Consider the following 22,127-nt stretch of genomic DNA (forward strand, 5'->3'; position numbering starts at 1 on the left):
GTGCTGCCTGCCTCACTCAGCTCACCACACTGAAAGTAACCTCAACGATTTAGAGGTAAACCAGTCAGTGGAGGTCCCTTGTGGGGATCGGTCTGGTCAGATCACTTAGCAGGCTAGTAGAGGAGCAGTGTGGCTCATGTTCTCTCTGTTGTTGCTAGGTGCTGGTGGGGATGGCTTCAACTCATTAGCAATGCCATGCACAACAGAACAAAACCCTGCCTAATCCTGAGCCACCCTCACTATCTCTGCTGTGTTTAAACACATTGTTATAGCCACTGTGTCAACCCATCTCACTGAAGGTCCTCTTTTTCACTGACCGTCTAGATAAAACAGACACTTTATCAACTGTGTTGTCCTTCTCTGGGGACGGCACGCTCCTGATCACGTGCTCCTGTGGAGCAGCTAGTGAATTCGAACCACTGACCTTTCAGGGAGCAGCTGACAGCACTCCTTGATGGTGGGGTGGGGGGGGTGGAGGAGGAACATATTGCCTCTGAGTCAGAACAGACTTAGAGCTGACCCTCCAGCAGGTTTCTGAAGCTGTAAATTGCATGAAAGAAGATTGCCCATCTTTCTCCCTCAGAGCTGCTGGTGGAGCCGGACCACTAGAGCTAAGGGTAGAGAGACAAGGGTTTAGCAGCACAACTCTACTGGTTACTTCATGAGGGGGGAAATGCTTCCAGTAAAATACTTGCTCTCCAAGTGTTCTTGTGCTCTCTCTCTGCATCTCTCTCTCTCTCTCTCTCTCTCTCTCTCTCTCTCTCTCTCTCACACACACACACACACACGTACATGTGCACAGAGGCTTCTGTGACTATGCTTGGGGAATTTGGACATTCCTTCTCTTAAAACTTCACAATCCTCATTAGCATAGTAAAGGCTCTGAGAAGTCCTGTGATAAAGAAACTTGATAATTAAGGCTTCTGTCACGCATTTGATCACAGATCATCTCTCTCTTACTCTTCACATAAAACCCATTAAAAGCCACACAGCTCCGGAGGATGAAACTTTCCACCATGACTTAATGCATTTCAAGTTCCGCACACGTGGGCCTAGGACAGGTGGCTTTTGTTGTGGGGAGATTGTGCATGAGTCTTAGGCCAAAGAGAAAGCACTGGATGTCTGGGAGAGGGGACCTCAATATGGAGATGGAAATAAGACAGAGGATGCTAGAGACCAGTCTATCCTTAAAAAACTACACACACACACACACACGCCACTGGCCAACCCTGGTAGAAGCCATGATTTGGGCTCTGAGCCAAATTTGTGGCCATTGGCTTCTCAGCTGAGGCCTTTCCACTTTCATACCCTGGCTCACTCGTCTCCCTTTCCCTTTTTGTGCTGCTGGTATGTTTTCAATTTCTCAGTCTACAAAGTTGATCCATTTCATTTGGGTATTCTGAGTCTTGTTCTTTCCTTCGGTGGAGTGGAGGAAACTTGCGGTTTTGCCTCGAAAAGGGAGCTCTCTAGTGGAGTAGTCCATAAGGAGGCATGCTGCTGAGCCAAAGGCAGCGCCTCTCAAGCAGTTCAAATCCACCAGCTGCTCTACAGATGGCCAGTCTCCTCCCGTGCTTTGTTGTCATTGTTGTTGTGTGCCATCAGGTCAGAACCAACTCATAGCTGACCCTCCAGACAGTAAATTGCATGGAAGGAGACTGCCTATCCTATTGCCACAGAGCAGCTGTGGAGTGGACTCGAACCTCAGGCTTTTGGGGTTGTGCAGCCAATCCAAAGGTACACAGTTCGAATCCACCAGCTGCTCCACAGGAGAAAGATGGGCATTCTCCTTCTGTGTGTTTTACTGCCTTTGAATACCTACTGGAGGGTCAGCTATCCGTAGTTTCTGACTTGGTGATCCGCCACTAAACCCATTGAAGGGTCAGTTATGAGTTGGGTCTGACTCAACAGCATTTAGGGAGTAAGCAAGTGAGTGAGGATGGTAAGGAGCTCTGGTGGCCTAGTCCATAGGCGGTTGGTGCTGCTAAGCCAAAGGTGGCTCCTTTCTGGCAGTTCGAAGCCATGAATGGACAGTCTTTTCCTGGGCAATTCACAGCCTTCTAGAAGGCTGTAAATCCACTGGAAGGTCTGCTCTGGGTCAGTTCAGACTTGATGGCAGTGAATTTGAGTTGCTGCTAAAGGGGGAAAAAAGAAGCTGAGACAAGGAGACAAACAGAGCTTCCCGGGGAGAGGCAGCAGCAAAACAATATTGTCCCTGGACCCTCAGAGTAAGCCTGAGTCCTTCTCCTAGAGCCACTTCTGCATGCAAAGAAAGCTCCCACTTTTTACCACAAAATCTGGGGGGAGTAGGTGAAAGTCGCGAAGACCAGAGGACATCCTCTGGGAATAAGGGCATGAGGCTGATAGAGTCTAGTTGATATCTGTTGAAATTGGCTCGGATTGGAGATGTGTATGAGAGAGAGAGAGAGAGAGAGAGAGAGAGAGAGAGAGAGTGTGTGTGTGTGTGTGTGTGTGCGTATAGAGAGAGAAAGTACACATATTCCGAGTGTGAAGGGAACTCTACAAGGTTATTGAATCATTCCTGACTGAGGAGGCCTAGGGGACGCCTGGGCCTTTACAGCGGTACAGCAGGGTCACAGCGACAACTTGTCAGCAGAGAGCAGGAGTATAAAGCTATGTGGTGAGGTAGCCTTTCCAACATCAGTGAAACACCAGAACCTTGACAAGATGAAACAGGCTTGTTTGCTTCCACATGAGGTGCGAGAGGGGTGTGTGTGTGTGTGTGTGTGTGTTGTGTGTGTGTGAGAGAGAGAGAGACTGTCAAAGCTCTCTTAGTTCATTCTTTCCCTCCCTGCTCACAGCTGGGAGGAGTTTGCTGGTACTGTGAACCCCCCGACATACGCCCCCGAATCTGATCTTGCCTACACTGGATGCCTCTAATGCCAGTGACTCAACCTCCTTGCTAGGCAGCTTATTCCACTGCCTAACTGCATTAAGGTTAAGAAATGGGGTTTTTTCCCTTTCTTGATAGATTCTATTTTTAGAAATGAAGAGCCCAGGCTTTCTCTCTCTCTCTCGTCTTTCGCTCTCCCACGCCAGGGTGACTGAAGCCTGCAGTAGTAGTCCACATTGCTACTGACACAGGCTCTTAGGGGTGTCTTTACAGCCTTCCTATGCCCTGACCACCTTGCAGCTCAGATTGCCAAATGCCCCCTCCTATACCAGAACTAAGACTTTCTTTTCTCCAATACGTATCAACTTGAGCTTTTGCCTGTTAGGGTAGCTTCTTCTATTGTTCCTCTGACCTCTCTTTGTACCTTCCATCCACAAAGAGTCTCTTCACTTTCCAGAAATTGCAGAAAATCTGCCAAACCCCATCTACCATCTCCAGTCTTCCCAGATCACACTTTTGGAAAGCTCAGAACTGGAACTTTGTGCGAAGAGTCCACACCCCCTACTTCCTCTTGCCCTGACAGTCCAATAAGGAAAAGTAAACCAGTTGCCATCCAATTGATTGTGACTCAGTGAACCCATGTGTTTCAGGGTAGAACTTTGCTCCATGAGATTTGCACTAGATGATCTTTCAGAAGCAGATCACCAAGACTTTTTTTAAAAGAATCTCTGAGTGAATCCAAACCTCAAACATTTCCGCTAACAGCCAATTGCATTAACTGCTTACAGCTTGCTTGGCTCCACAGTCAACACTTTTGGCACACACAGTCAGAAAACCAAAAGACGAATTGCACTGGGAAAATCTGCTGTCAGGGACCTCTCCAGAGTATTGAGAAGCAACGATGTCAGTCTAGAGACTAAGGTGCACCTGATCCAGGCCATGGTCTTCGCAGATACTTGCTATGTATCAGAGAGCTGGACAATGACTAAGGATGACAGAAGAAGAATCAATGCCTTTGAGTTGTGGTGCTGGAGAAGAGCCTTGAACATACCATGGACCGCCAAGAAAACAAATAGGTGTGTCTTTGACAGGGTGAAACCAAGTTTCTCCTTGGAGGCTAGGATTTTGAAGCTCCATCTCACACATTTTGAGCACATGGCCAGGAGAGACTGGTCCTTGGAGAAGGACATCATGATTAGAAGAGTGGAGAGACAGTGCAGGAGAGGAAGACCCCAGACGAGATGGATTGATATAGTAACTGGGGCAATGGGAGTAGGTGTGTCAGAGTCAGTGAGACAGGCCCAAGACAGAGCAGGCTTCAGAGCTGTTGTGCAAAGGGTTACTATGAATTGCAGGTGATTCAATGGCACATAGCAACAAAAACTTGTACCACCATGATCATTAATTAGTAAGGGTCACTCACATATTGACTTGTTGCCAATAGGTTGGAACCAACTCATAGCTGACCCTCCAGTAGGTTTTCAGAGGCTGGCAATTGCACAAGAGGAGGCTCCACAAGTAAATGACTGATAACCCAATTAAAAAATGAAGGGCAAAAGTCATGGAAAGACTTTTCACAGAGGAAGATATTCAGACGGCCAACAGACACATGAAGGAATGCTCAAAATCACTGGCAATCAAGTGAAACAAATCAAAACCACAATGAGGTACCAGCGGCAAAGTTTAGCAGGGCAGCAAGTAATAAATGCTGGAGAGGATGTGGTGAGATAGGAACTCTTATATACTGTTGGTGAGATTGTCAAATGGTACAACCACTCTGGAAGGTAGATTGACACTTCCTCAATAAGCTGAACATACCAATTCCATATGACCCAGCTATTCCATTGCTAGGAATATACCCCAAGAAAAATAGTACTGAGACACAAACAGAGATTTGTATACTGATATTCATAGTGTTATTCACAATAGCAAGAACATGGATATAGACCAAAGGTCCATAAACAAACAACTGGATTGATAAAGTGTATTACAGTACATTCACAAGAATAATACTATATAACATGGAAGGGACTGGAGACCATTATGCTGAGTGAACTAACTCAGGCTCATAAAGACAAATGCTGCATAAGACCATTATTGTAAAAACAGAGGGATAATTAGTGAGATGTGTATAAATGTCCAAAGAGGGAGGGGGAGAGGGGACCAGGGCTGAGGGAGGGGGAATCACCAGGTTGCAGAATTTGGTGGGCAAAGAAATGAATGAAGGAATTAGGAAAGACTTGGTAGGGACCTGAAAAAATGGGATCATGGTGGGCATGGATCAATGGTGATTAATTTTGTATGACACAATGTATGGGAAAGATCTTATGAAACACAACATGAATGAACAAAACCAACCCCAAATTTAAAAAAAGAAAGAAAATTGCACGGGAAGAGATTGTTCATCTTTCTTCCGTTAGGGCACAGGTGGATTCAAACTGCTGGAGAAGTGATGTTAGTAGCACATTTATTACAGTTGCTATGTCAGTACTTCTTGTTGAGGGCCTTCTTCTCCTTAGCTGACCCTCTCCCTTTCTCAGCATGGTTTTGTTCAAGGACTGGCCTCTTCTGACAAAATGTTCGAAGTAACTGAGATAAAGTTTCTTCATCCTTGCCTCTAAGGAGCCCCCCACATTGCTCTTCCTCCAAGACAGACTTGTTTGTTCTTTTGGCAGTCTGTGAGGTATTCAGTATTCTTCTCCAACATGGTAATTCAAAGGCTTTGACTCTTCTTCTGTTATCTTTATTTCTTGTCCGACTTTAAGATGCATAGGAAGTAACTGAAAAGACGATAGCTTGTATCAGGCTCATCTTAGTCTTTAAACAGACATCGTTGCTTTTTTGAATTTTGGAGAGGCCCTTGACAGATTTCCGCAACGCAACATAACTTTTGATACCTTGACTGCTGTTGCTATGGCTTTGGATTTTGGATCCAAGTAAAATGAAATCCTTGACAACATCAATCTTTTCTCTATCAAGATGTTGCCTATCAGCTCGGTGGCAAAGATTTTTTTCCCCCAATGCTGAGATGTGATCCATATTGAAGGCTATTGTCTTTGATCTTCTTCAGTAAGTGCTTCAAATAGTCTTCACTTTCTGCAAGCAAAATTATGTCAGCTACATAACTCTGGTGATTGACTAGTCTTTCTCCAATCCTCAAGCCACATTCTTCTTCATATACTCCAACTTCTCAAATTATTTGCTTACCATGCAGACAGAATAGGTATGGAGAAAGGCTACAACTGTGATGCACACCTTTCCTGATTTTAAACCATACAGTGTTCAGACAACTGCTTCGTATATATGTTTCGCATGAGCGCAATTAAGTTTTCTGGGATTCCTGTTCTTTTCTATGTTAGAGTAGTGTGGTGGTGGTTGTTGATTGCCTTAGAGTTGAGCACAACTCATAGCGACCCTATGAACAAAGGCCTAAAGCCCCTCTACAACTATTAACATTTATCAAAGTTCATAAAGTTTCTGGAGGCATGTTCTTTAGGAAGTGGATGTTACTCATAATGTGACATGTCCCTAAAATTTTACTCCATGAGTATTCTCTCCAGATTTACTTGTATCTGTTATGCTTCCTGCTTCAGTAGGGGGGGAACCCCACAAACAAACCTACTACCATCAAATTGATTCTGACTCATGGAGACTCTCCATTGGATTTCTGAGACTATAAATCTTTACAAGAAGAGATTGCTTCATGTCTCTTTCATAGAGTGGCTAGTGTGTTTGAATTGCCAGCCTTTCTGTTAGCAGCTCAACACTTAAAGTAACACTGTGCTATATGCTGTATAAATGAAAAGACCATCACATTAGCTTTGCCCTGAAGAAACCTATTCTCCACCTAAGGGCAAACAAATAGACAGACATTCCAAGTAAATACTTCCCCCTCCCCATGTTACCAATGGATGTTTCTTGAGTAACTCCTCTGGAGTTATAAAGAGCTCTGATAGCATAGTAGGTTAAGTGTTGGGCTGCTAACCAAAAGGTCAGCAGTTTGAGTCCACCAGTCACTCCATAGGAGAAAGATAGGTAGACACCTTCCAAAAAGATTTACCATCTTGGAAACTCAACATCAGTGGGTTGCTGTTGTTGTTGTTGTTATTTATATACCATATATCTGGATAGGAACTCTGGTAGCCTGGCCTCTATGGATTTGCACTACTAACCCAAAGGTGACTCCTCTCTGGCGGTTCGAATCTATCAGTAACCTGCTGAAGAAAAATGGACACTCTTCTCCTGTGTGGTTCATACCCTCCAGGAAATTCATAGAAGGATCAGCTATGAATTGGTTCAGACTCAATAGCAATCAGTGAGTGTTACCTGGGTGGTGAGAAGGTAGACTTTATGATGAAGTATGTAGCATCAGGATCAGAGGAAGATAATAACCTGTGTTATGCAGATCATGTAACCTTGTTTGCTGAAAGAGAGGAAGACTTAAAGCACTTCCTGTAGAAGATCAAGAAATGCATCCTTCAATATGGATTCTTCTAAACATCAAGAAAACAAAAATCCTCACCGCTGGACCAATAAGCAACACCATGATAGATGGAGAAAAGATTGACATTGTCACTGATTTAATGTTACTTGTATACATAATCAACACCCTTGGTATCAGCAGTTAAGAAACCAAAAGACAAAATTGCATTGGGAAAATCTGCTGTCAGGGACCTCTCCTGAGCACTAAAGAGCAAAGATGCCAATTTATAAACTAAGGTGCCCTCAATCTAAGCCTTAGTCTTTTAAATGATTTAATTATGCATCTGAAAGTTGGACAATGACTAAAGATGACAGAAGAAAAATTGATGCCTTTGAGATGTGATGTTGAAGAATACTGAATATCCCATAGACTGCCAACAGAACAAATAGATCTGTCCTGAAGAAAGGAAAACCAGAGTGCTTGATCCTTAGAGGCAAGTGTGGTAAAGCTTCATCTCATGCACTTTTGCCATGTTGTAAAGAGCAGCTACTCCTTTGAGAAGGACATCATGCTTGGGAAGGTGGAGAGTCAGCGAAGGAGAAGAATATCTACAACAAGATGGGTTGACATGGTAACTCCAACAATGAGCTCCAGTGTGTCAGGCATAGCACAGAATAGGGCAAGGTTCAGAACCATTGTTCACAGGATTGCTATGAGTCATACTTGACTCTACAGCATTTACCTATGACAACAACAAAAATGTAAGAAGCTTGAGTCTACCAAGAGGTGCCTCAAGAGGAAAGGCCCATAAAACTATTTCCAAATATCAGACATTGTAAACCACACATAGTAGAATTCTGCTTGACAGCTATGCAGTGGAACTGAATCCACAGCAGCTGGCGGTCAATGTGTCAAGCATTGGTGTGGGAGCTTGAGATAAAATGGTGAAAAGACAGACAACAGTCCTGCTCTCATTTCAATGGAAACACATATTTAAAAAGCAAACAATACTCTTTAAGTCACCCACATGGCTCAACTTTCATCCAAACAAATAAACAGGTCTATAGGGTGAACAGTAACACCAAGGACATAAGAACTGAATAAAACAATCAACTATACAAGATCAGGAGGGTAGCATTTGTGTTAGGATGAAGGTCAGAAGGCAGAAATGGATATTAGAGAAGGATGAATGGAAATGGGAAACACAGGGAGGAGGTGGGAAGATTACTATTACACTGTGGAGATTGCAATCAATGTCAGGAATCAAAATGTATGTGGTTTCCTGAATGTGAAACCAATTAGTTCTGTAAATTTTCGCTCAAATGAAAAGAAAAAGATTTAAGAAATAAATTAAAAGTTAATAACTATACATTATTTGTATTGATGCATGATGATGGCTAGTTGGATGGTGACTGAGCAGCAGAGAGCTACTTTGGCTAGAAAAAGAGTAGCAGAGAGCTACTTTGTCAAGAAAGATTTATAGGGAGGTCTGGTGGCCTAGTGGCAAAAAGCTGCTCTGCAATCCCAGAGGTGTGTGGTTTGAACCCACCAAATGCTCTGCTGGAGAAGGGGGGACAATCTCCTCCTGTACCAGTCAGATCTGATTTGACGGTACACACACAAAAATAATAAAATAAAATAAAATTTTAAAAAAGAAATATTTCTCTGAGATACTAATGTTGAAGTTAATAATTGTATGACCCTAAGAACAAGTTATATTGCATGGCTCAGAGTGGCACCAGATTTCCCAGAGAGTCATGTAGGCAAAAGAAACCCTGGAAGACTTTCAGGCAGAGTGGGCTTTGAGCTGGGTAAAGTGTACAGAACAGAGATTTGGCTAGTACCTTTACGGTATCACTTTGCCAGTACTGAAACCTACACTTGAGTCAGTCTTCTCCTTGCCGTCTGAGAAGGCCACTGTAAGAATGGTCCTTAGGAAATAAAACAATGACTACAAAAAAGCCATCACCATTAAGTAGATTGGTACTCTTTCTGGGTGGGACACAACAAGGAAGATAGTTTTTGGATGGAGTGAGGGGAGTCGAGATTAATATGGCTACAATTAGAAGACATGTAGTGGAGAAAACTCTATGAACTTTGATAAATGTTGATAGTTGTAGAGGGACTTCAGGCCTTTTGTTCATAGGGTTGCTATTCGACTGGAAGGCAGTCAACAACAACAGTTGAGAATCGAGTAGGAACCCTTACGGTAAGGGTCATGAAGAGGACTTTGGCCTTGATCTAGGAGGAGTAGGAAGCTGCTATAAATTTCAAGCAAGGAAATGAATGGAAGCAAAAAGGAACGAAAGGAAAGATCCTAGTGTATTTTGATAGCCAGAGTATTTCTTGTCCAGTACATGTGGGTTCCCCTAGAGCGAGTAATAGGAAGAGAGAGCAAGGGTTCAAATCTAAGCCCTGTCACTTAGGGACTCTGAATTTGGGCAAGGTTCTTAACTACTCTGTACCTCAGTTTTCTCCTCTGCAAAGTGGAAATAACAGTGGTATCTGATTGAGATTGTACACAGCTTTAGTCTGCTTGGCTCCATAGTCAACAGTCTTGGCACCAGCAGCCAGGAAATTAAAAGGCGCGTTGCCATGGGAAAGTCTGCTGTTAGGGACCTCTCCAAAGTACTGAAGAGCAATGGTATCTCTCTGGAGACTAAGGTGCATCTGATACAGGCCATAGTCTTCGCAATCACCTGTTATGCATCAGAGAGTTGGACAATGACCAAGGAGGATAGAAGGAGAACTGATGCCTTTGAGCTGTGGTGCTGGAGAAGAGTACTGAGAATACCATGGACTGCTAGGAAAACAAATAGATTTGTCCTAGAGAGGGTTAAACCGGGTGGCTCCTTGGAGGCAAGGATTCTGAGGCTCCGTCTAACATACTTTGGACATGTTGTGAGGAGAGACCGGTCCTTGGAGAGGGACATCATGCTTGGGAGGGTGGAGGGACGGCGCAGGAGAGGAAGGCCTTCTATGAGGTGGATTGATTCAGTGACTGGGATAATTGGGATGGGAGTGTCAGAGACAGTGTGATTGGCACAGGACAGAGCAGAGTTTAGGGCTGTTGTACATAGGGTCGCTATGAGTCGCAGGCGACTCGACGGCACATAACAACAACAACAAACAACAACATCTACCTGATGGGTTAGTAATTGTACAGTGCAAAGAAGAGTGCCTGATATTGCTGTTGTGGTTAGGTGCTACCAAGCCAGCTCTAACTCACAGTAACCCTATACACGCAACAGAATGAAACTGATTATTAGTACTCATTAAGCTATGAGGATCCTGGTGTGAGGGAGTACAGTCTGCATCCTGGATCCTTTGGGTGGCAGTTTAATCAAGTGCAGATTATAAGGATTTGTGAGCATTGCCTGGGCTCAGTACTGAGTGTATACTTTTCCCCAATAATCTTTCCTATTAACCTTCCACCTGCATCTGAAATTCTCACTGTTCTTTAGTGGCAACCTAGAGTCTCGTGCATTTATTTAACTGAATTAAGGTGTCCCCTTAGCTGGCGGGGGTGGGGAATGAATGGTAAGTCATCTACCATTGTCACCTAGGATAGGGTTGAGAGAATGAGATGTAGAATGGTCTATCAGTTATCTATTGCTGCGTAACAAATTATCCCAGAACATAGGCATTTCAAACAACAAACATTTATCATTACACAGTTGCTGTGGATGAGGAATTTGGGCACAGCTTAGCTGTATGGATTTAGTTCAAGGTTTCTCACAAGGCTCAAGTCAAGTTGTCAGTCAGGGCCTCTAATATCTTGGCTCAACTAAGGCTGAAGGATCTCCTTCAAGTCACTCGTGTGGTCACCAACAGGTTTCATTTCCACCCAGCACTGGGACTGAGGGTTTCAGTTACTTGTCATGCTATGTGGACTTCTCAGGACATGGCAGTTTGATTCCTCTAGTGTAATTGATCCAAGATAGACAGAGAGCCCAAGACAGAAGCCACAGGTGGTTGTTTGGGTTGTTGGTTGTTGTTGTTTTTTTTTAAAAAAAAAATAGCCTAATTTCAGAAGTTTATAACCTAGTATCTCATTACTTCTGCCATATTCTACTAATTAGAAGTAACTAGGTCCAGGCTACACTTAGGGAGAGGAGATTATTTAAGGGTATGAGTCCCAAGGGCCTGAGGTGGAGTCCTTTACAGAGACTTGTCTGCCAAAAATGGGTAAGTATTGATGAAAGGAAGTAAAAACAAACAAACAAAACAACCCAAAATTAGGCCCCAGCAAAGTACAAAATTGGCTAGTTGGGGGTCAGGGTAAATAATTACTGGAGTGTCAGAGGCAATGTGATTGGCACAGGATAGAGCAGGGTTTAGGGCTGTTGTACATAGGGTCGCTATGAGTCGCAAACGACTGAACGACACATAACAACAACAACAATGGTAGTCAAAGAGAAAAACCATAAGGAAGGATGAATGGTACCTAGGAGGTATTTGGTTCACATCTGGAGTTGCCAAATGTGCTGGGATCCAGGCCCAAATTTGGGCAGAGATGCCTCAAACCAGGACCAGTCTCTGCCTCCCCTTGCCCTTACCCACAAGGCCCAGCCTGAGGGGTGTGGCCAGGGCAAGAAAAGGGAGCTGGGAAGGTGCCCAGGAAGCCAGTGGCAGCAGAAGCAGAAGAGGGGAATGCAGGTTCAGCAACTGCATTTGTTTGCAGTTGGGAAAGTTGTTAATTTTAGCTTCACACAAGGGGCTGAAGCAGGAGGGTTTGTCATTTCTGCTGAGTTAGCCCTTGGCTGCCTCCCACAGGCCACTGCCGCCGTGTCAGCTCTGAGCCGCTGTTTGCAGGGTGGTGAGTTTGTCTAACATTAAAGAAAGGCTGTGTGGGCTCCGTTGGGACTGATGGACCTGAGATATCCATCCTGTGTTTCCTTCCTAATGACCACTTGCTGGTTTTATGACCTAGGGCAAGTCACTTCACCTCTCTGTGCGTCTGTTTCTTCTGCAAAATGGAAATAAAGCGTACTTTGCAGGATTGTTGTGAAGAATCAGTGAGCTCAGGGTTGATAAAGCACCAATAAGTGGTACCTGCTATTACTTATACACGTGGCTCTGACCCATGAACTCTAACCCTAATGAGGCATGCGTGTCCATACAGGACCAATCAGAAAACCTCTCTGCCTACACCTACTCCTCACTTAGCAGCTGTCTTGTTACCTGACATTTTGCATGTGTAACAATAGTTTTTAGAAATCTACTATTTTTCACATTAACAACCTACACCTGGCAGTATAGAACACTGAAATGCAAAGCGAGAGTGATGCTGGCTGTGATGGCTAAAGTTATATCAGTTTGGCTGGAGCATGTTTCCCTAAGGCTGGGGAGCTATGTAATGATGTCATGATGTAGTCATCCTTCATTTTGTGATTGAATGTAGTCATCTTCCATTTTTGCGCAATGCTGATTTCCACATAATGACTTTATCTGTGGAACCTAACTACATCAGTAAATGAGACATTGCCATGTAAGTGTATTCTTTTGCTTAGAGCTTTCCATGGGTTAGGTACTATTAATGATCTCCAGTTTACGTATGAAGAACAGGAGGCTTGGAAAGATCAAATTACTTGCTCAGTGCTAATAAATAGCAAAGTTTGAACCCTAACCCAGATACAAATCTAGACATAGTCCCAAAACTGCCTTTCCCCATGTGGCCCCAAAGTTGATTAGGCTCCGAACATGATTTCAGGGAGAAATGGGAGTAGACAGTAGTGGCAGGCTGGCTACAGATGGTAGAAGCCTTCAATCAAGACCATACAACCTTGTGCAGCTCCACAAATTTGACTTTATGGTGAAAGTCTTACTCCATAGCCGCATGGCTGACTCAAGAATAGAGGCTCTAATCTGTGTAATGATAGCCTTCCACCCTCACCCCCTTTTACAACACACCCTTTTCTACCAAATGACCAATTTCCTTTTGAAACACATTTCCGAAAGCAAGAATCAGGGAGGCAGATGTGGGGGTGTATGTTTGAGGACCTGTTCAAAATGCTAGACTCAAAGAATAAAGTCATTCCCCCGATAGATGCAGGTCCCCTCTCCTTATTCCTAAAGGAAAAATTCCAGCCCTTGCAACTAGGAAGTATGGAACTGTGCTAGTCACAGCTTATCCTAGCCTCACAACTTCAGGAAGATTTGCCCTCTCCTTTCTTTACAATATCTGCAGAGATATAGGCCTCAGAACCCTTGGAGTTGAAGGCAAGGTGTTAGAATTAGAGTAGATTCCAGAACTGAGACTCGGTCTGGAAAGAAGGCTACTAAAACAAAGACTCAAAGCTGCTGAATCAAATTTCAACCCGTGACAACCTCCCCCGACCCTCAGCCTCCTGTGTGCTACTGACTAGAACTGCTCTGTAGGGTTTTCTTGGCTGGAATACTTAGAAAAGCAGATTGCCAGGTCTTTCTCCTGTGGCATTGCTGGGTAAGTTTGAACACCTAGCAGTCAGATTAGTGTTGTTGTTGTGTGACGTTCAGTCAGAACCAACTCACAGCCCTTCAGTGGATGTTCAGAGGCTGTAAACTGCAGCAATGGGATCAAGTATATCAGAGATGATAGGGATGACACAGAATAGGACAGGCTTAATATCTGTTGTTCATAGAGTTGTGCTGAGTCGTGACAACAACTGCATGGGAAGAGATTGCCTATCTTTCTCCCACAGGGCAGCTGGTGGAATCAAACCGCCTGCCTTTGGGTTGACAGTGCAACTCCTTACCCACTAGGCCACCAGAGCTCCCTAAAGGGAGGCTAGGTAAGAAATATGTACGTCTGAGATGTTGAAAGAGAGTGGAGAAGAAAAAACCTAGATATCGAGAGAAAATTAAAAACAACAACAACATAATAATAGTCACATTGCCTTGGAGTCATAACGGATAGCTGATCAGCCTTTGGTTTTCCGAGGCCTGGGAAGAGGTTGCTCATCTTTATCCAGAGAAGCCACAGGTGGCTTCAGACCACCTTTGGGTTAGCAGTGCAACCCCCCTACAGACTATACCACCAGGGCTGCCCTGTAGGAGAAAAAGAAGAGGAAATCAATAGAGAAGTTTGAGAAATGTGAAGGACTGGTGGGGGAGGAGGAAGAAGGAGGGCAAACTTAAAGAGCAAAATGGAGAAAAATAATAAAGCAACGGCCTCCAGAGTTTTCATGTGAGAATTTAGGGGCAATGAGATCATCGTTCTAAGGTTTAGGAAACTTGTCTGGAAGCTGCCTTTACACAAATTTTTTTTTATTTTAGTATTTTTAATGAACATTTACAGAGATTTTGGATTTCCATTCATTCTTTGCTGCACTTCTCTCCCTGCCCAGCCCCCCTCCCCCCAGTTTGCTCCTCTCTTTGAAAAGCAAAAGAAACACTCCCTCCCTGGTACACAATCCCCCCTCATCCCTCCCACTGCCTTAAGTACATTCCACTATGCAACCTTAATTGTGGACTCTTGTGATAACCATAATACCCTATCATACATCGCTTTTAAATTATTCTCTCCCTCCTCTGTTTCAGTGCAGTATACACGATTCATCCAGTTTTTCTCAGTCTTACTCCATACACAATTTTTTTTACTTGTTGTTGTGAGGTGCCATCAAATAGAGTTCGACCCACAATGACTCTATGAACAAAAGATCTGAACCTTGTTCCATCCTGAGCCATCCTCACATTTCCTGACACACTAGAGTCCATTGCAGCAGACACTGTGTCAGTTCACCTGGTTGAGGGTCTTCTCCTCTTTCACCGACCCTCCACTTTTCTGAGCATCATGTCCCTCTCCAAGGAATAGCCCTTTCTAGTAACATGCTCAGAGGATTTGAGGCAAAGATTTATCTATCATCTTTGCCTCCAAGGAACACTCTGGCTGCAACCTCTCAAGACAGATTTGTTTATTCTTTTTACAGTACATGGGATGGTCAGTACTCGTCTCCAACACCACAGCTCAAAAGCATCAATAATTCTGTCATCCTTATTCACTGCCCAGCTCTCAGGTGCATAGCAAGGGATTGGAAAGATCATGGCCTGAATCAAATGTACCTTAGTCCTCAAGATGACATCATTACTCCTCAATAATTTGGAGAGGTCCCTAACAGCAAACTTTCCCAGTGTTTCCACTTGGGTTGTACATTTATTGAGGGTAGCTTTCAGGAGGGCAGGTGATTTTGGGCCATTAATGAGGGAAAGTTACTTCCTCCGCAAGCTACCTCTTGGTCCCTTTGCCACTAATGAACAGCAGTAACAAAGTGCCTATTGTACAGGAGAGAAGATGAGATTAAAGGAAATTAGACAACAGGGAGTAAAGAAAAGGAGAGAAAAGCAAAAAGACTGAAGGCTGCTGCAGGTTAAACTACTCTTAAAGGGGAATGGAGGTGGAGGTGATGATGGAGGTGTTGTGTTCCAAGAAAGACAAAACAATTGAGTAAATGCTTGCTGTAGGAGAGTCCAAAAAGAGTACCCCAGAATCTTTGCTTAGAGAACTCTCAGGCCTACCTCCACCAGCAGCAGGGTTAGCTTTAGATACAGAGCAGAGCACACGGAATTATGTCTGTATGTGTGTGTGTATATGTGTTCACAGACAGAAACAATTTTCTCTCAGTATACAGAGAAATCACGTAATCATGGATAACTCACATGTGTGTGCATATATACATGTATGTGTGTTTACAGAGAGATACCCTTTCTCTAGGTGGGGAGATGCATTACGTAGTCATAGATGTGACTTGTTTGTTTCGTTGTTGGTTTTTTTCGTGTGTGTGTGTGTGTGTGTGTGTGTGTGAAAGAGAGATAGTAAGTGCTCTCTAACCCCATACAGAGACACCATACAAAGTCTAATTATTAGTGGGTCTTTACTTGACCTTGAAGGCTACTTTAACCCCAGCTCTTTTCTCTCCTTGAGCTGCCTTCCAGTCTCTGCTGTGCTCTGTGGAAGAGGGGTACTAGATGGAAATGTGTTTCTATTTTCTCTGGTTCCTTTTTCCTCTGCCCCAACCTTCCCCTTAGCTGCTAGTTCCTCAACAACATCCAAAGGGAGATGCAATCATTGGTTTGAGGAGAATCTCAGGGCCAATGAAATGTCAGCTCAACTATTGTTTCCAGATGCCTGAAAGAGAATTAGCCATAAATGGAGTGAAACCTCCGTTGACCAGAATATTTGGAAATGGCCAGATAAATAACACAATTTTCAGACTAATCGAGGGTTTTCATGTCAATTCCTTGAAATGAATCTCTAAAGTGCAAGTCCTCTTTGCTGCCTTAGAATGTACGGCTCAGTAAAATAGATTCTGTGTTTGATGACTAAGGACATTGCTTCGTAAGTATCCTAGTGTTTGGGATCACAATAAGATGGGGATGGATACGGCAACCAGAACACTGTCCTAAGAGTCAGAGGATGTGGGTGCCATTGCCAGTGCTCGCTGTGTGACTTTGGGCAGTGAGTGGCTTTCTGAGTCTCAGTTTCTTCCTCTGTAAAATGGAGTGGTTGATCGTTTTAGAAGATGGAGAAAGTATAAGCAAAAATGGGTGCTGAACCTAGACTATTACTTGAGTGATTTCTTCTTTCATTAGGTGCATTTTGGTATCTTCTGCCTTGTTCTCCAGATCGCTTGCTTAGTGAAGGCGGGGGGAATGTAAGTGATCAACTGAAGGCTTGAATAAGTTGGAATTTTTGTTGGCTAAAGGTTTACCATTCGTCTCATTTCCTCAAGAGGATGTTAACTGTTGAGGCTCTAGGGTGTCCAGCCCAAATCATTCAGACGTCTGAGTTACAAGTTGAGTAGCAAGCTTCTCCCAGATGCTTAGTCATGTTTGGGAATGGTGCCACTATCACGTTGTGCCTTTGTGCCTTTGTCACCTTACCAGTGGGTGAGGCTGCAGATGTAGACCTGATTGTTGCTTTTTAGGCTTCAGGACTAGCACAGCGTCTGGCATTCAGTAAATGGTAGCACCTCATCTCATCATTCTTTCAGCGGGCGACATCCAGAAGCTGTACAAAGGTTAAGTGCTTGGCTGCTTCCCGACAGATCAGCAATTTGAACCCACCAGCCCCTCCGCAGGACAAAGATGTGACGATGTGCATCTGTAAAGATCACAGTCTAGGGAACACTATGGGACAGTTTTCCTGGGACAGATATACTCTGCCCTCTGGGGTCGCTGTGAATCTGAATCACCTCTCTAGCACACACCACCAACAGCACCTGGAAACTGAGGAGGACAATCAAACTGAACACAGGATTTTTAATTCTGCTGTGATGGCTTGAATTATGTGCAGAATCATGATGATAAGAATATTAAAGCTGGAAGCGGCCTTCTAGATGAGGACACCGAAGCCTTTTTCATTCCATTTGCATCAAATTGACTCCGACTCAGGGCAACGCTGTGTGTGTGTCAGAGCAGGACTGTGCTCAGTGACCAGTTTTTCTGAAGTAAATAGCCAGGTCCTTCCTCCAAGGCACCTCAGGACAGACTCAAACTTTCAGCCTTTCAGCGAGCAGTCGAGAGGTTTGCCACCCAAGGAATCCTCATGAAGATCAAACAGAAATTCTGTCGAATCAATTCAAACTCTTAATGGCCTTATAAGGTGGATGTGGTAGAAACACCTAAAGGAATTTCCTCAGCTGTAAAGAATTACATGAGGAGACTGCCTCATCTGTCTTCTGAGGAAAATCTGGTGGGTTTGAACCACACATCTTTTGGCTAACAACTCAGTGTTTAACCTACTGTACCTTTGAGTTGTAGTGCTGGAGATGAGTCTTGAAGATATCATGAACAGCCAAGAGAACAAACAGGTCTGTCTTGGAGAGGGTGAAACCAAGGTTCTCCTTAGAGGCTAGGATTTTGAAGCTCCATCCTACATGTTTTGGGCACATGGCCAAGAGGGACTGGTCCTTGGAGAAGGACATCAAGCTTAGAAAGGTGGAGAGACAGCACAGGAAAGGAAGACCCCCGGATAAGATGGATTGATACAGTAACTGGGGCAATGGTGGTAGATGCATTGTATCAGTGAGACTGGCTCAGGACAGGGCAGGCTTCAGAGCTGTTGTAGGTAGGGTCACTATGAGTTGTAGGCAACTCAATGGCACATAACAACAACCACCAGAGCTCCTTGCACTAAGATTGGATGATCGTCAATCAGGTGACAAGCCAGAGGCAAGTTTCACCACTATCTTTTCTGAGCAGGGAAGGATAAGGGGACATTTGTAGACTTGGCTAAATCCCTTTCCCCAACCCTTCTTTGTCCATTAACTGGCATTACCTCACCTGGTCTGGATGAAGGTAGGAATCAATAAGGGATCAGCCTTCAGAGATTCCAGGCCTACATGATTTAGAAGAGCTTGGGGCCTTGACAGAGGAGGACATGCATGAGTGGGGCATAAAATCTAGAAGGACAGCCAGAGGACATTTAGCTGGAGACTGGGGTCGGGGGTGGCATAGTGGTGGCATATGTGTCTCTCCTTAAAGACAAATTGCCTACTTCCCAATTTTCCCAGAACAGACTGGAGGTATAGGGTGCTGGCCTTGCCCCAGGGAATCCCTTTGGGGCCCCAGGAAAGAGGAAGAGCCAGCTGGGCGCTCCAGGGCTGCTGGCACCTGCGGGCTCTATGATTCTTCAGGCTGAGCTGCTGGGGGCTGGGAAGCACCTACTGCAGAAAGAACTGTGGAGGGAGAGGCCAGGCAACTGGCTCACCCAGGAAAAGACTGTCATGTAGAAATATTCCCATCTGGATAGTTCTAGAGAAGCAAGTCTGGGTAATGATAAACTATGAATTTTATGCATGAGCTGAACATTGAAAAACTTCAGCCCCAACCTCCCGGCTAGCATCTGAGCCAAATCCCACTCGCACAGCATTTAATCAGCTTCCTGACAGATCCCAGTAAAAGGGAGATGAATTTACGAGATTGATTAGCTAATACCCAAGTGTTATGCTTACTCCGTGATCCAAGAGCACCAGGCTGGGGCCTCTAGACTTGCTGCTGCTCAGATTCCACAGCTGCCGCAATGGCAGGTGGGCCTGGGGGTGCACCCTGGGGAGGAGTGACTATGCTGAGCTATTCCTGCTCCTAGGCTCCCTCCTCATGCCGAAATGCCCCTCAACCTACAATGGATCTGGGCCTTGAGAGCTATTCTTATCTTTGACCTCCACCCCCCACCTCTCACCCTTATGATGGCCTCCAGATCAGCTGACATGGTCAGAAGTCCCTTCTCCAGTCCTCCCCAGCTCCTTAAAGTTGTTGTTGTTGGTACCATTGAGTTGACTGCAACCCTATGAACAATGGATCTGAAACTTCCCCATCCTGTGCCATCCTCACCATACTTGAGCCCATTGCTACAGCTCCTTAAGAGAGAGAGGGACAATCCCTGCAGGTAGTGAGCTGGGTTTTTGTTAATCTCTACCTCATTCCAGGGATGCCTTTTCCTTCAGATCTGTTATTAGAAGGGTGGCTTGATGGATAACCCTAACAACAACCATCTAGCCAAAGCATGCTGGTCCTTCAAAGATCAGCCTGGAACCTCCCCTTCCCCAGGAAGCCCTCCTTGACTATTGAAGCCCTCAGTGAACTTCCCCTTCTCCATCTCCCAAAGAATCAGGATTGCTGGAATCAATACTGGGTATATTCCTAGCAGTGGTATAGCTGGTTTATATGAAACCATAGTCATGGACAGGGGATAGGGCTAAAACAAAATTTAGCTAGTTCCATCTGGCCACATTTGTAAATGTTAAATGTACTCAAAATGTATTTGTAGTTGAGGAAGTCTTTCAACAAGATGGGTTAACACAGTGACTGTAGCATGATAGAGATTGTGAGGACAGGCAAGGTTCTGATCTGTTGTTCATAGGGCTGCTATACAATAGATGTATTCAACTACCAAAGTAATGGCTGCTCATTATAAAAAATCAAAAGATACAGAAAAGTTTTTTCTTAAAAAAAGGATAATCTCTCTCTCATGCTCCTCACATCACATTCCCTCATAAAAATCAGTGTTCACTAAGCTATGTCTGAGGGAGCCATAGTGGCATAGTGATTAAATCCTCAACTGCTTGACCAGAAGGTCAGTGGCTCAAATTCCCCAACCAATCCATCCTTGGGAGGGAAATGTGGCTGTCTGGTTCAGTGAATATTTAAAGCCTTGGAAATCCTACCAGGTAATTATCCTCTACCATGTAGGGATTGACTTGATGACAGCAGATTTTATTTGGAGGTTTTAAGTTGTTTGTTTGCTCACACATAACTACAGAGATGCACCACAGAGATATTGTGGTTGGATCTCAGATCACTGGAATAATGTGACTATCACAACAAAGCAACTCACAACAGTTTTTGTTTTGTTTTGTTTTTTGTTGTATGTAAAAGCTACAGTTACATTGCACTGTAGTCTGATAAGTGTGCAATAGCATCATGAAAAAGTTTGAAATAATATAATTATCAAAATATGACACAGAGACACTAAATGAGACCAGGCTGTTGGAAAAGTGGTACCAATGGACTTGGTCGACACAGAGTTGCCCCAAACCTCCAATTTATTTAAAAAAAAAACAACAAACAACAAAACCCACTCAACAGAAACCCAAAACAGACCACACAACATTTATTGTAGGGAGCAATAAACCAGATTTAAACAACTCAAACACACTGCCTTCAAATTGAAACTGACTCATAGCAGACACTTTAGAGGGTTTCAGAGGTTATAAGTCAAACAAGAGGAGATTGTCCATTTCCTGGGGAGTTGCATAAGCAGTGCCACTCCCTATAGTCTCTGCCACCAGAATTCCCTACAATAAAGCATAGGGCAATAAAATAAGGTATATCACAACAAACTGTGGCTGACTCTGAGAAGAATGGGAATCGCAGAACACTTGATTGTGCTTATGCAAAAGCTATACCTGGACCAAGAGGCAGTCGTCAGAACAGAGCAAGGAAACACTGCATGTTTCAAAATTGGGAAGGGTGTATGTATGCCAGAGATGTATTTTTTTCTCCAGACATTTTCAATCTACGTGCAGAACAGATCATCGGGGAGGCTGAGCTCTATGAGGAGAAATGTGGCATCAAGATTGGAGGTAGACTCATCAACCATCTGTGTTATGCAGATGACACAACCCTGATTGCTGAAACTGAGGAGGACCTGAAGCACTTGCTGCAGAAGATCAAGGACTGCAGCCTTCAAAATGGATTGAAGCTCAACATCAAGAAAACAAAGATTCTCACCACTGGGCCGATTGACAGCATCATGATAGATGATGAAGAGATTGAGATTGTTGACAGCTTCAGTTTGCTTGGCTCTACAATCAACACTCTTGGTACCAGCAGCCAGGTAATTAAAGGACTAATTGAATTGGGAAATTCTGCTGTCAGAGACTTCTCCAAAGTACTGAAGAGCAATGGTGTCAGTCTGGAGACTAAGGTGTGTCTGATACAGGCCATAGTCTTTGCAATTACTTGCTATGCATCATAGAGCTGGACAATGACTACGGATGATAGAAGGAGAGTTGATGCCTTTGAGCTTTGCTGTTGGAGAAGAATATTGAATATACCATGGACTGCTAGGAGAACAAACAAGTTCATCTTAGAGAGGGTTAAGCCAGGCTGCTCCTTGGAGGCAAGGATTCTGAAGCTCCATGTGACATACTTTGGACGTGTTGCAAGGCAGGATGTCATGCTTGGGAGGGTGGAGGGACAGCGCAGGAGAGGGGGACCCTCGATGAAATGGATTGATTCAGTCACTGGGATAATGAGGATGGGTGTGTCAGAGACAATGAGGTTGGCAAGGGATAGGGTAGGATTTAGGGCTGTTGTACATAGGATCACTATAAGTCGCAGGTGACTCAACAGCACACAACAACAACTATA

This window comes from Elephantulus edwardii, unplaced genomic scaffold (assembly GCF_000299155.1).
Source record: "Elephantulus edwardii isolate Elephantulus edwardi_28Jun2011 unplaced genomic scaffold, EleEdw1.0 scaffold00083, whole genome shotgun sequence".
In the NCBI taxonomy this organism is placed as follows: domain Eukaryota; kingdom Metazoa; phylum Chordata; class Mammalia; order Macroscelidea; family Macroscelididae; genus Elephantulus; species Elephantulus edwardii.